The sequence below is a fragment of the Dipodomys spectabilis genome, unplaced genomic scaffold (assembly GCF_019054845.1).
Source record: "Dipodomys spectabilis isolate Male_0828 unplaced genomic scaffold, ASM1905484v1 ptg000019l, whole genome shotgun sequence".
In the NCBI taxonomy this organism is placed as follows: Eukaryota; Metazoa; Chordata; class Mammalia; order Rodentia; family Heteromyidae; genus Dipodomys; species Dipodomys spectabilis.
Window position 1 is genome coordinate 5,015,258 of NW_024870696.1, and position 16,013 is coordinate 5,031,270.

A 16,013-nucleotide genomic window follows, 5' to 3' on the forward strand; every position below is an offset into this window, starting at 1 on the left:
CTTCCTTCCTTCCTTCCTTCCTTCCTTCCTTCCTTCCTTCCTTCCTTCCTTCCTTCCTTCCTTCTTTTTTTCTGTCAGTCATGGGCTTGAACGCAAGGCCTGGGAGCTGTCTTTGGGTAGAAAAGTCTATAAGTTTTATCTCACATTTCCGCCAACTAGTCAGAAGTGGATATGCAGCTCAAGCGGTACAGTATTATCCTTGAGCAATAAAACTCAGGGACAGTGCCCATGCAGAGCAATAAGATCATGGATAGTGCCCTAAGTAGCTGATAATAGTTGTACATGTATTATCTTCTAGGCACTTTTCTAATTCCTTTCCCTTCAATAACTCATGATTTGCCATGACTCTACAAGACTGGTAATTATGTTTTCTCAGATGATCACAGGAGGATGCAAATTACAGGGAGTATTAAAATAACTTGAATACAATGGTTGAAATAGCTCTGCTGAGTTTTGATACACTGATCTGCTATGTAATATACTCTTTCTATAAAGCTTCATTTTTTAAAAAAGGTGTACTTATCTCCTTTTTAAAAAACCTCCTTATAATAGTTGCAGATACAGAGAAAAATTGCTAAGATAGTTCAATGACTTATTTTGTACCTCACATTCAATTCTCCTACAATTAGTACCATATATTTTCATTTTACATTTGCTAAAAATGATGACATAATGTTGGCAAAATAACTAGTAATATAAAGTATATTAAATCAACATAAATTTATATTATCATTAGAATTTTAAGTCCTGAATAAACTACTTCCAAACTGAATTCCACAATACATTTAAAAGATCACACATTAGGGGATACAGCTCACACACTCATATGCCTGCCTAGAAAGCACTGAGTTCAGATATATTTCAGGAAATATATCTGCACTTTGTGAAGGAATTATTATCGGAAAAAAATCGTATGAGAGAGAGAATCAATGACACGTATACACACACATACGCACATATACACTCTTGTGTGTAGATGTGGTTATGTGTAGAGATGCATATATTTGTGTGTATATATATATATATATATACACATATATCTCTATCTCTCTATCTATATTTGTACTATAAAACTTCTTAGTCCCAGAATCTGCAATGAATAACTTCAATCCCCAAGACTGTAGCTCTACTTTCAAACCATCCTCCTAAGGTCAGTCTTGGGGCCAGATGTCTAAGCTCTTTGGTCAAGATTAGAGTCATCATGCTCAGTTTCCACTTGTGGTCAGTGCCCAGCTGCTTTGTTTTTCTTGTTTTTTTGTTTTGGCTTACTGGTATACAATAAAGTCAGTTAATTGTTAAATCTTTCGAATCTATCAAGTGTAAAACCACAGCATTCCCTTCTCTTTTTCTTCAAAACATTTTTCTGAGTAACACTTGTAGTTTAAGTATTTTGTGTTGTGGTTGCTTGTTTCCTTATTTCCCTGTTTTTATAGAAGTGTAAATGTGAAAAGTTCAAACTTCCTGAATAGGTAGTGATTCTTAATTTAATAAAACATAATTCTAGAAAGCTCAAATCTTTGTTGTGCCCTAATACTCTTGGTCCTACTAGCAACTTACTTTATTCTAGGAAAAGAGACTATAAAAAATATGATACTTATAGTTATAGTCATTAAAAATATGTTCGTAACAGGACATAGTAGGCTCTTTATCTACAAAATGTAAATATTGACATTCTAGCTATGGTTTACTTATAAAAGCAATCAATATTGTAGCCTTTAAAATTTGCAGGATTTAGCACGAATTGCTTGTTTATAAACAGAAGTAGTAACTTCAAAAATAAAATTTAAATTATGTACATGAAACGTCTACAGATACTGTGTTTCTAGGCCTGTAAACAGATGAATTAAACTACTGTCTGTCACACAAAATTGAAATTTCACTTAGAAAAACATAGAAAAGAACCACTTAGCATAGCATAACATGTCATTAGCCTAGATAAAAATACAATGTGATAAAATTATATAGGAAATCATGAGGACATCAGGCAAATTGCCAAAGCTTTAAAAAGTCTTCAGGGGCAACCATGTACACAACCCCTTAACAGAAGTCTGAGATGTGTGCTACATTGTTAATGACAGACAGTTATAAGTATAAAAACCAAGAGCAAAACCAAATATGCTTTATTACTTGAGGACATACATAAAATGAAAATAGTATAAAAATATGACATGTAAAACAAAAATATTCATAAAAGTCAGACCAAAGGTATGGTTTTGCAGAACTAAATACACCATAGGGGAAATAGCATAATTAAAAAAACATAAGGACTAGAATCATATAGCACATGGTGTGAGGTGCTGGGTTCAATCTAAAGAACCACACATGTAAACACACATTTGCATGTGCATGCATGCACACACACTCAAAATAAAAAATACACATTAAAGGAATCCAAACAACCAAATCTTGATGAATAACATATGTTTAAAATTCACTTTACACAGACCATTCTGGTTGGAAGTGTAGTTACAGAAGTCAATAATATTTCCATATACTAATCCTAAAAATTGTATCACTTTGATTTCCTTAATCTAAAATAAATCTGCAAAGGGCAAAAAATTTGTAGAGTGACATAAAAACTTGCACACACAATTTTTATCTAGTTTGAATTTTATAGCAACACCTTAGAAAATATAATATAATAAAAGTGGGAAAGTATGGATTAGAAAATAAATCAGGATGGGTTCAGGGGAAGGAAATGGAGAAAAATATGAGGGAAGGAATAACTAGTTATAAAAGAAATGTAATCATTACCTTAATTATGTAATTGTAACCTATCTGTACATCATCTTTACAATATTTTTTTAAATCAGACCTTTCCTTTGTGAGTGATAGTGCCTGTCAAATAAGAAAGTCATAATCATGTAATAAGTATAATATGAGATAAAATAGTCTTTTTTATTGTGAAAATACTGTACAAAGCGGTTACAATTACATGGGAAAGATAATGAGTACATTTCTTTTTTTGGGGGGAGAGGTCCGGTCATGGGGCCTGAACTATGGGTCTGGGCACTGTCCCTCAGCTCTTCAGTTCAAAGCTAGTGCTCTACCACTTGAGCCACAGCGCCACTTCCAGCTTTTTTCTTTTTACGTATGTGGTGCTGAGGAATCGAACCCAGGGCCTCAGGCATGCAAGGCAAGCGCTCTACCACTGAGGCACCTTCTCAGCCCTAATGAGTATATTTCTTACCAAGCATTGTACCCTCCTCCTTTGTTTCCACTTCCCATCCCTTCCCATATTCTAATAAGGACAAGAATATCACAAAACTTTCCAAAGCAACTCTTTGGAATGAGTCAATATGTCCAATAACTCATGAATGAATAAAAAATGTGGTATATATGCACAAATCTGAGCATTCTTTTGTCATAAAAATATACTTTCATGAAGAGAAAAAATTACATTTGTGAAAAAATACATAGCACTGCTGATCATCATTCTGAGCAAAATTAACCAAGATTGATGATGATGATGATGATGATGATGGTGTTAATGATGATGATAAAAATAATAATCACTGGACTTTTTGGATCCCAAATAGGGATCCAAATAGGGAAAGAAGAAGTAAAACTCTCCCTCCTTGCAGATGACATGATCTTGTATTTAAAGAATCCCATAGACTCCACTCCCAAATTACTCAAGCTGATTCAAAACTTTGGCAAAGTAGTAGGGTACAAAACTAAACCTCAAAAATCAATTGCTTTTCTGTATGCCAACAATGAGAAAAGTGTGGCTGAAATTAGGAAAGCAACTCCATTTGTAATAGCCCCTCAAAAAATAAAATACATAGGAATTAACTTAACCAAAGAAGTGAAGGACCTCTATGATGAAAACTTTAAAAACTTGAAAATGGAAATCAAAACAGAACTTAGAAAGTGGAAAAAACTCCCATGCTCCTGGATTGGAAGGATCAACATCGTGAAAATGGCAATACTTCCCAAGGCTATCTACAAATTCAATGTGATACCTATCAAAATTCCAACCTCATTCTTCAAGGAAATAGAAGAGGCAATCCAAAAATTCATATGGAACAATTAAAGACCCTGAATAGCAAAAACGATCCTCAAGAGAAAGAACACTGCTAGAGTAATATCAATACCAAATTTCAAACTCTACTATAAAGCCATAGTAATCACAACAGTTTGGTACTGGCACAAGAACAGACCTCAGGACCAATGGAATAGAATTGAAAACCAAGAAATGAACCTTCAGACCTACAGCCATCTAATCTTCGATAAGGGAGCTAAAAACATAGAATGGAAGAAAGATAGCCTCTTCAGCAAATGGTGCTGGCAAAATTGGTTAACTACTTGCAGAAAACTAAAGCTAGATCCTTATATATCACACTGCACCAGAATCAACTCCAAATGGATCAAAGACCTCAGGGTCAAAGCAGACACTCTGAAAACATTACAGCATGGAAAAGGAGAAACCCTAGGTCTTGTTGGCACAGGCCGAAATTTTCTTAATAGAGACCCAGAAACACAGCAAATCAAAGAAAGGTTGGACAAATGGGATTGCATGAAATTGCAGAGCTTCTGCATGGCAAAGGACATAGCTAGCAAGATTAATAGAAAGCCCACGGATTCGGAGAAAATCTTCACTAGCCATACAATACTCAAGGGTCTCATATCTAAAATATACCTGAAACTCAAAAAATTAAATCCCCCTACAACAAAGCTTCAAAGAAACAACTGCCCAATAAAGAAGTGAGCTAAAGACTTAAAGAGAACTTCTCTGAAGAGGAAAGAAGAATGGCCAATAGACACATGAAGAAATGCTCAACTTCCCTAGCCATAAAAGAAATGCAAATCAAAACAACATTGAGATACCACCTCACCCCAGTTAGAATGGCTATAATCAAGAACTCTAATAATAACAGATGCTGGAGGGGATGTGGACAGAAGGGAACCTTACTGCATTGTTGGTGAGAGTGTAAACTTGTTCAACCACTTTGGAAAGTAATATGGAGGTTCCTCAAAAGACTCCACAAAGAGCTCCCCTATGACCCAACAATCCCACTTTTGGGCATGCACTCAAATGTTTACAAAAAAAACCACACTAAAGCTACCAGCACAACTATGTTTATTGCAGAATTATTTACCTTAGCTAAGATATGGAACCAACCCAGATACCCCTCAGTAGATGAATGGATCAAGAAAATGTGGTATATATACACAATGGAATTCTATGCCTCCATCAGAAAGAATGACATTGCCCCATTTGTTAGGAAATGAAAAGACTTGGAAAAAAATATATTAAGTGAAGTAAGCCTAGCCCAAAGAAACATAGGTCTTTCTCATTGTTTCCCTTATTTGCAATAACTAGTATATGTCTGAGTCAAGCAGAAAAGGTCAGTTAAGTTGATGTTAGGTAAATGAACCCTAAGATATGTGTTCAAATGTTTTTTTTTTCTTTCATGCGATTGTTTCTAACACATCTATAAGATTATTTCTTTGTTTCTTTATATGTCCCCCATGGTATAACCCCTGCTTTCACTGTATTTGATGTTGTTATAATTTGTGGAGGGGAAGGGGAAAAACAAATCGTTTAAATAGGGATACAGGTGGACCCATTGCAACAACGAGACGTACAAGTCGTTATGTCGAAAATGAACTTTACAACTTTGGTGGGGGGGGGGGGGGGGGATGGGATGGGAAGGGGAAACAAAGGAGGAGGCTACAATGCTTGATAAGAAATGTACTCACTATCTTTCCCATGTAATTGTAACCCCTATGTACAGTATTTTCACAATAAAAAAAATTAAAAAAATAACTAGATAGTGTTTTCTGTTCTCCATGTACCCAGATCACAAAGATGGAGCCTTCTTAACCTCAGGCTTCAGAAAGAGTCAAGTATAGGATTTTGGGAGACATATTTGAAATATCCTTTTATTTGGAGAGTTGCCATGGTACCTGGACTTCTCTACATATTTTCAATGTGTGTGTCACCTTATGAATATCATCTGTACCTGATGCTGAGCAGTTTCTTCTAATAGTTCATGCTGCTTGCTTAATACTGTTAGATTGTTGCCTCTATGTTTCTCAGCTGTGATGCAACCTTATCAAATGTAATACATCAATATGGACCCTGTCTTGTTTCAGTTGTAAACTGAAGGCAAGGGAGAAATGATGTAAAAAATTCTGTTTGGCCACTTGCTCTGCCAGGAGTCATAAAATCCTTTGTCTGCAACTCAGGAGTCCTGAATGTTTTGAAAACATCCAAAGGTTCATATTAAAGTAGATAATACAATTAAAGTAGAATACCACAATCATGAATACTTTTTTCCGATTGAGTAAGCTACTAAATTTTATCTTTTTTATCATTTCAATGTATCATTTCAAAATACTAAGTAACTAGGTACTATGTAGGATTTCTTATAGGAAGTATTAAAAACATTTCTAATTCTTGGCAAAATATCGCTATTAAGAGATTAGACAAACATAGGCAGATAGGGAAGAGAGTTCCCAGGAGATGGAAGGATCGTGACAATCTGAATAAAATTCACCACACAGCCCTACTCTTATCCCAAGCAGATGTTCTTTACAGGTTTTCTTAAATCATAAAAGGGTTTCCAGATGCAGAACCACAGGTAATAAAAACTGCTCAGAGAAACTTTAGTCTCAGATGACATCAGTGAAAAAGAGTGAGAAAATTGATAGACAGGTCACAATGCACTCATGTGCATTTCAAGAACAAGGCACTACAAGGCTCCTGGGGAAATACAAACAAAACAGGATGGGGGCAGAGTTGGTGGGGCTTTCTAAGTTTTTAGGACTCTGATGAAACTAATCAAAGCATCTGGTAGAACTAACAAAGTTGGCAGGACACTGAGGGAACCTCAAGATGCTGTTGCTGAGGATCCTCATAATCAGACTTAAAACCTCAAGAGGATGCTGTGTGCCTATCTTAACTTTCCTAAGCCTTTCCTGTGTGGGAATTTGTGTTTCTTGCTAACTAATATTTCTGCTTGTATCCTTCTTCGTGCCTTGCCTAGGATTCTGGTTACTTTTTATAAATGTTTATTTATATTAAACAATTGTACAAATAGGTTTCAAGTTATGAATACAATGCATCTCAATCAATATCACCTCCTACCTTGTTCTCCCCCATCCAACTCTTCATTTTGTATGTTCCAAACAAACTCTAGTCAAATAACATCAGGTATTATTATTAAAAACAAGTATATTAAGTATGATATATAATGTCAGAAAAATTATAAATTAAATAAGTGGAATTCAATTTTTACATTTTCCTCAAAGTTGCAACTAGATCACTGAAGCAGAAATAAAGCATACACAACCCTTCAGCCATGGGCTCTCGATCATGCATGGTAGGGCAGCAACACACACACACACACACACACACACACACACACACACACAGAATTCTGAGTACTAAGTCCTTAGTAAAATATTCAAGGTCTTCATAGCCATATCACTGGAAATACTTAAATTTGTATGGTACTATCCTTTCCTAATTACTCTCTTCTAATTGTTAACCAAATGTGTTTTTTTTCAAAACTATGTTCAACTCACCATCTTTTTTTTGATGGCTGTATCAAACTTTGAGTCCTGCCTTTTATGTTAATGGACAAATGGGATAAAGAATCTTCAAATCATCTTCGGTTTCCTTACTGATTCTGAATTCATTTAATATATATGAATATGATGTGTAATATATCTCCTATGTTCCTAAAGGAATTTACTCTTTGGGGAGTTGTTGGGAATAATTTATGTTTTCTGTCTTACAGCAAGGAAAAATTTCAACAAATAGAAACTGCTTAGTAAATATTTATTGACAATGAAAATGTCAACATTGAGAAATTATGGCATTTAAATAAATCAATCCAATTTAAACAGCTTGATGCTATTTCAGGAGACTCGTTTTTCTGAACTATGCATTGAAGAAAGAGTTATGAAGCACAAAGAATTGTATGTAACACTATGGGTAGACAAATTAAATTGATAACCAGTTATAAACTTATCAGAAGAAGCTGGGTTGTGCAAAATTGTTATAGGCAGAAGATAAAGGAGTAGTTGCCCCACACAATTAATGTACATTTTGATAAACTCGTTTGCCTCAGAGGAAAGCCAAAATTAGTGTTCCTATTTAACTAAAATCTTTACAGGTATATGTATCAGCTTCTTCAACATTATGAGAAATTATATTCCATAGAGTGTCGTGAAGGTGACTAAGAAAATTAATTAGATCAGCATTCACAATGTAGCATGAGTCAGACAATCATGGAAATGAGAGCAGGATAGGACCTTGGAGAGCACCTTGCTCAATACCTTCATTTGGCAGATGAGGAAATTGAAACCAGATTGGCACAGATAATTTCCCAAGGTCGTACAGATAATTAGAAGTAGAACAAGGCCTCATACACATCTTCAACCTCCTAACTAGTCTCTTTTCAACTAAGTAAAGGTCATGCTGCTTCATTACATTAAAAACTGAAATAGAATAAAGAGCTTAGTTTGTTATCAAGACCTTTGTAAAAAGACAATGGTGGCCACTTTCCAGTGGTTCAGGACTGTAATCCTAACTACTGGAGAGGCTGAGACACGAGGAGGATTGTGGTTCCAAGCTAGCATGAGTAAGAAAACCTTGAGACTTGAGACGCTTAAGTCCAATAAATTACCAAAAAACTGAGAGGGGAGCTGTGACTCAAGATGAAGATCACTAGCCTTGAGCAAAAAAGCTCAGGATCAATGCCAAGGCACTGAGTTTAAGCACCAGTAGTGGCGCACACACACACACACACACACACACACACACACACACACACGGCAATACTGAACATTAGTAAATAAGCACATAAATATAATGCTTTGAGAACAACAAATGAATATGAATATTGTTTTTGCTTAAAATGTTTTCAAAGTGTCTATTTGTCCTTGAAACGTATATTGCACATTTCATTTTTAACAATTACTAACATGAGGACTTTGATAATAATGAAGAAGGCATAAGCAAAGCCTGGCATAGCTAATCAGAATTGTAATTGATTTTCTTCACAGTTCATTTGATTATATCTCAAGGAATTTGCGACACATTCAGAAATGAATCTAACACTTAAAAATTAAAATCACAGCAGGTGGTACTACCGAGACTAAAATTTGTGGGTTTTTAAAATGATCATCTTTTTTTTTTCTTTTGCCTAGCAATATACCTTGAATCAAAGCACATGGCCAGTCAGACAAAAGCCCAATTTTCTTATATTTTTTTTTTCTTGATTAAATAATCTTACCATCAGTGCTTGATTCTGCAGTTTATTTGGTATGTTATAATCAGCTTTGGCCATGTCAGCACAAAAAAGATTCTTCACTCTTCTATTTTTCCTGCTATCGGTAGATAAAGTACATCTTGTACTCTAAGATTAAATCTGTGGCTAGAGGATGTCACAGCAACATGTAGAAAGAACTAGGCTCACACTGTGGGAAGCTACAATACCACAACTAAGAGTCCTACTCATTTATTTACATTAAAATGATTTAAAACTTCCATCTGGTCCAAGATATCATTTGAGTCATTTTTCTTTACACTAGCTTGACATCCATTCTGACTAATGTCAGGGTGGTTGATTTGACTGGGGAACTTACATGTTTATATTAGCAGATAATTTTAATAGAAGAGTATTAGATGAAATTGGATCCAACAAAGAGCCTTTGCTTTACTTCCTACTGAGAGCAATTCTTTCAACCAAAGAATGATCTGAAAATTCAATCATGAGTCATTGTGCAAACACTGATTCATCTTTTGATAACACTTTCATTACATTGCATTTCTGAAATTCCTATCTGTTCACCTTAAATTTATTGAACTACCTCCCAAATAACACAGAATTCAATTCCATATTCTTATTTTCACCTAAGTCTGACTTTGCTCTCTTGTTTCTTCTGTACTTTTTCTGGATATCTTTAATATAAGTCAACTATTCCATGGCATTATAATTGTTACTTACTAATTTACTTTGCCTTGGAGTAGTATAGCTCAGAATTAGGTTTTATTTTAAAAAAAAATAGCTCAGCGAAGCTACTCTTTGACTTCATTATCAAGTCTCTACTCCTTTATGAGTTTCTTCTTCTCTCTTAGACTTCTCTCTGCAAAACTGTATCCTTCATTGTCAGTCAGTAGATATAGATATATCTATATAGCTGTTTATTCTTCAGATATCTATATAGATAATTACATGCATGATTTTTTTTTGCTTCCTATCTTCTCAAACTCTCTTATCATTTATATTACATGAGAAAAAGGGTCCCAGGATTCCAACCTTCACTACACATCTTTTCTTGGATTTTCATGGCAGTGAAGGAAACACTCACTTAATAAATATTTTCACAGGCTATCATTAATGCAGTAATGAAGTTCTTGCAAAATCACAAGCACGATTCTCTTACATTTATGAATCATAAGTTCACTGAACCTGAGCATTCTGTAGTATGCAGTGTGAGACAAGACTGAGAATATGAATGAATTAGCACATGCTACATTCAGATTTTCTTTTTCTTTCTTTCTCCTTCTTGCTTTCTTCCTTTCCTTCTCTTTCCTTCTTTCCTTTTTTTCCTTCCTTCCTTCCTGCCTTCCTGCCTTTCTTTCTTTCCTTCTTTCTTTCTTTCTTTCATCTGTTGTAGGGCTTGAACTCAGGGCCTGGGCACTGTCACTGAACCATTTTGTGCTCAAAGCCAGCACATTTGAGCTACAGTTCCACTTCAGATTTTTAGTGGTTATCACATGGACTTTTCTGCCTGGGCTAGTTTTGAACCACAATCCTCAAATCTCAGCCTCCTGAATAGCTAGGATTATAGACATGAGGTAAAGGCACCCGGCCAGATTATTTCTTAAACTGAGCTCTGGTTGCTCACCCTGTAATCCCAGCTACTCAGAATGCTGAGATCTGAGGACTGTGATACAAAGCCAGCCTCATCGCAGAAAAGTCTGTGTGACATTTATCTACAATAAACTACTCAAAAAAAGCTAGAAGTGGCATGGTGGCTCAAGTGGTAGAGTGTTAGCTTTGAACCAGAGAAAAAGAAAGGTGTGACAGCACCTACAGCCCAGGCCCAGCAAAAAGAAAAAAAAAAGTTCTAATAAACTCTAATCTGAACTGATACATGTTGTACTATTTTACATGAATTAAGAATTTTATTTCTGAGGCAGTCACTGGTGGCTCACGCCTGTAATCCTAGCTACTCAAGAGGCTGAGATCTGAGGATCATGGTTCAAAGCCAGCCGAGGCAGGGAAGTCCATAAGACTCTTACCTCCAATAGCCCCTCAGAAAATTGGAAGTGGAGCTCTGGCTCAAGTAGTGGAGTGCTCGCCTTGAGCACTTGAAAAGCTGAGGGACAGCACACAGGCCTAGAGTTCAAGCCCACGAATGACAAAAATAAATAAATAAATAAAATAAAAATTCTGAATTAAATGCATTAGTAATATTTGTAAGCAATTAACCAAATTGTGAACTTTTTGTAACGTTTTAGTGTTACAGAATAGGTGTTATTGTGTCAGTTCATATATTCGCATTCACTTCTATAGCTATTTCAGCTTTAATTTTGAAATTGGAAAATAATTCATTCTCTTTACCTGCTTACAGGTAGGGCATCTACTAAATGCATACATGTGGACAACAATTTAGTAAGGAGAAATTAAAGTATTTAACTTATTTGTTTATAGGAATGTAATTCCTGTATAAAACAAATATATTTTTCAAAGCATCTATTAAATATTAGTCATAGTCTAGTTATTTTAATTTTTCCTTTGATTTTTCCTATTTAACATACAAGTTTTCATATGTATATGTATATGTATGTATGTATATATTGTGTACATGTGTGTAGAATAACTAAGCAGCACAGATTAGTTAAGTCAACATGTGCATATCTGTCATGCTAGCATTTGGAAGGTAGAATCAGAAGGATCATGATTTCAAAGCTAGTCTGTGCTACAGTTTAAGAACCTCTCTTCTAAAAAAGGAAAAAGAAGGAAGCAATAATTATGATCAAAGTATATCATGCAAATGTGTGGAAGTGTCATAAAATAACCCCTTGTATATACAATTTATTTATGATTTTTACTAGCATATATTATTTGTGCTAATAAAAAAAGGATTCCTCATAACATTTCCATGTATGCATTCCATGTGCTACGATCAAATTCAGTCTCTTCATTTCTCTCTTATCTTCCCTCTCAACTTCTTAAAACCAATCATTTTGGATCTTTGTTTTAAATATCATACAAGCAACAAATCACTATTATTCACCCTCTGTTAGCACATCCTACTCTTACTGGTACCCAACCCATAACCTAGATTGTTTAATTTTTTAAAATCATGTTTTTCTTTTTTAAATTCAATTTTATTGTTAAGGTGATATACATATTGGTTACAACTACATACTTAAGGTAGTGATTACATCTCTTTGCAAACATTGTTGCACCCTCCTTATATTTCTACATTCTTTTTAGTGTATATTAATTGTGCAAAGGGGTTACATTAAACTAATAATGAACGTATGCACATGTAAATCAGTAAATTTAGTCTCATCTCTTTCTTTTTCCTTTCTGGTCCTTATTGTTCAATAGTGTCAGTGAGTTTCCTTAGGCGATCTTCATATATATTATTTTTTTATATTTATATTATATTATATATTATTTATCTTCACAACATTTATGTTTATTGAGATGCACTGTATTCATAAACTGACTTGTGGAATTGAAACCTCTTTTTACAACTACTTAAAAATATATATTACTCCAGGAACTCTGATAATTCACCTGAGGCCGAAATAAATCTTTCATTAAATTTTAAATGACTGACATACTCAAAAATACTATCTGATGTTTTTTTCTTTTTTTCTTGTTACCTATAAGTAATTGTACAAAAGTTTGTCACTTCATAAAGCAAACTTCCTTTCTATTTCCTTGATGCCTGCTCATTATTATTATTTTTCGTTCTATATACCTTGAGTATATTCCTGTTTCTCTCAATTATTAAAAATACTTAAGACTAGTCTGGCACCCTACCACATTTTCAGACCCTCATTCACTTTAGCTTTTTTCTGGTTAAGTGATTATGTGTTTCTCAGTTTTTCTACTTTGAGATCTTCAGCTCTCAGCCTCCTGAGTAGCTAGAGTTACAGGATTGAGCTACCAAAACCCAGCTAAATGCATACACATTAAGAATTTCTATGACTTTTAAGAAATTTCCCCCTTTGTAATAAAATGCATGTATTTTCCTTCTCCTTCTTATCCTCCTAAGCAGTCTTACAATTGTGTTCATTATATGTGTGTGTTTGAACATGTGTGTGCATGTATTTTTTAAAGTTCATGAGTGTTTGAAAATATGTAATATAGGTCTTCTGAACTTAGCTTTTATCACTCAACATGACAATCTTCAGGTCTATCCAGCTCCATTCTGTACAAATCAAATGATTCTATTTTTCTTTATTCCATAATATTTATTGCTATATTTTCTTTATCCATTTATTAATTGCTGTATACCTTGGCTGATTCTCTTATCTATCTATTAGTGTGTTTATGTTTTTAGTTATATTTTATTTTGTTGATAATATGCTGTACACAGGGGTTACAGTTACATAAGTAACTTATTTAACTAAGTAATGAGTATATTTCTTGTCTAACATTGTTACCCACTCTCATTTTTCTCCCCCCAAAGTTGTAAAGTTCATTTCCAACATAGTTTCTTATGACTATCGTTTTTGCATTGGGTCATCCTTTGTCTTTGTTTCACCATTTTGATATTCACCTTCTTTTCCCCAAATCAGATAAACCTAGATACAAGACATAGGGTACCAAAATAAAAAATAGTGACTACCAAAGATAAACCAAAGGGACAGAGAAAAATAAAATAAAATAAAATAACTTGATATAATACATTGATGACAACAAGGTCTACAACTAAAAATGAACTCTTGATTCCATATTTTGGAGTCTATATTGATTAGCATCATTTTGTATGGTCATATATACACAGCTATTGATCTACTGTGATCCTCTGCTAGGATTATCTTAGATATATACTAGTTGTTATAAATGAAGGAAACCATGGAGCCTATGTTTCTTTGGATCTGGCTTACATCACTTAATATGATTTTTCATTCTCTCATTTAACAATTGTATAAAAAGCTGAAGTAAAAATGTTTATGCCAAAATAAAAGAAAAAATTGACCAACCATCAGAATGGTAAAATGATTTTCATTATCAATTAAAAAGGAATAAAAATTTTTATAATTTTTGGAAGGAAAATCTAAAAAAAATAAGTACTTCATTTCATTTCAGCAATAGGAGACATTTAGTAAGGTATACTACCCAACAACCTAGGTATTACAATAAGCAGAGTATCTGGTAATAAAACTTTTTATACAGAGAAAGTAAAAACTCATGTTGTGCTCTAATAATAAAACACAGTGTCTGTCTTATAGCAGATAGATAATAGGTTCAATTGACTTGTCCTCCATTTCAACTTGAGGCTTCCAATACCCATAGAGTAAAAAAAAAAAAAGAGCTGGCGATTCTCTGAATCTTGAGTCCTTTAGTCCAGATATGTGAACCAATATTACACTGAATCCTTGGATCAAACCAGGTTACGGCTTCCCCTATCAACAATAGAACATGAACAACTAAAGAGGGAATCACACAGATTCCACGAGTCTGTCAATACTTTATAGTAGTATAAATTTCATGTCTTCTTGATTTATGTGTTCTTTCTTTCTGTGGATAAGTATAAAGAAATGAAAATTATCTGCATGAGGATTATATTAGATGATACATATAAAAGTTAATTAATTGGTGGATTTCTAAGAAGTAGTCAGATGAATTTATCAATGTCTTTACATCACATTTGTTTTGGAAGTACAGAGGTATGAATTCAGCCTGTTGTGAATTCTGGGCCTAAACAGGCATTCTACACCTTCAGTTCCACCACAGCCCCACCTCTTTTGTTATTATAATATTTAAATAGTTTTTCCTCTCTTGCTTTTGTTACTTTTGCGAGATGATCTAGACTTTGATCCTTTATGCTTCTGGTGTAGCTGGGATTACAAGATCACCTCATTGGGATTTATAAAACAGGAAAAGAAAAGGATATGATTTTGCACACAATGCATTTGACTTGTTAATAATTTTTTCAATACTAACAATTATTTAGTATTTACTCTAGGTAACCCAGATTAATGACTGAATAGAATATCTATATTTATGCCCTAAGGAGCACAGAGATTCAAGAGATATACTAAAACATACAAATCAATTTCATGGCATAGATAATACAAAGAGAGATTTAATAAAACATATTTAAAATATACTGGGTCCTTGTTTAGTCCATGTAATTTTGCAGGTTTGACATATCTTCCATGAAAAGGAACTGTTATGCAAATATTAATTTTATCACAGAATTTACCTAGGAAGAAATTTCTAAGTCATTCACATGTGTATGGATTATGTTTTTTCAAGCATAAACACATGAAGGTATTTTTTGTAAGTCTTATCATATTTTCACAGAGAAATTGTAGTAGAGTTTTTACAATGTTTCCATTTGTACATATTTAAACTCTATCAAAAATAAGTGATTCTGAATTAATTGTGCTTGATGATCTCATTTATACAACACTATTGTATTAGGACCATCAAAATAAGGATCAAGATTGCAGACAGAAGTGAGAGAGGGCTAATAACAAATCTTCCTCTTTTTTCTGGTCCTTCTTCATACTTTCCTTTGTATAAATCAGTTCTAAAATTTATCTTGCCAACAAGTAAAAAAGCACAAGTGTCTTTTCACAGTGAAATGATAGTAATTGTATTGTCTAATGGATGACGAGTGTATCTACAGGCAAAAATCATTGAAGTTACATCCTTTGTCTGAAGTGCTGAATCTTTCACCAATTCTGGTGATATTTATAATTCATGTTGTAGATAATGGCAAAATTATATTCTTTTAAATATCATTATAAAAGAACAGGTGCAGACTCTACACACTAAGGACAATAAGCCAAT

General features: G+C 33.9%; 1 protein-coding gene across 2 annotated transcripts in view; it reads right to left on the reverse strand.

Moving 5' to 3' along the window:
• Positions 1 to 16,013, reverse strand: part of Brinp3 (BMP/retinoic acid inducible neural specific 3) — a 424,144-nt gene that overhangs the window by 39,521 nt on the left and 368,610 nt on the right. The window lies entirely within an intron of this gene.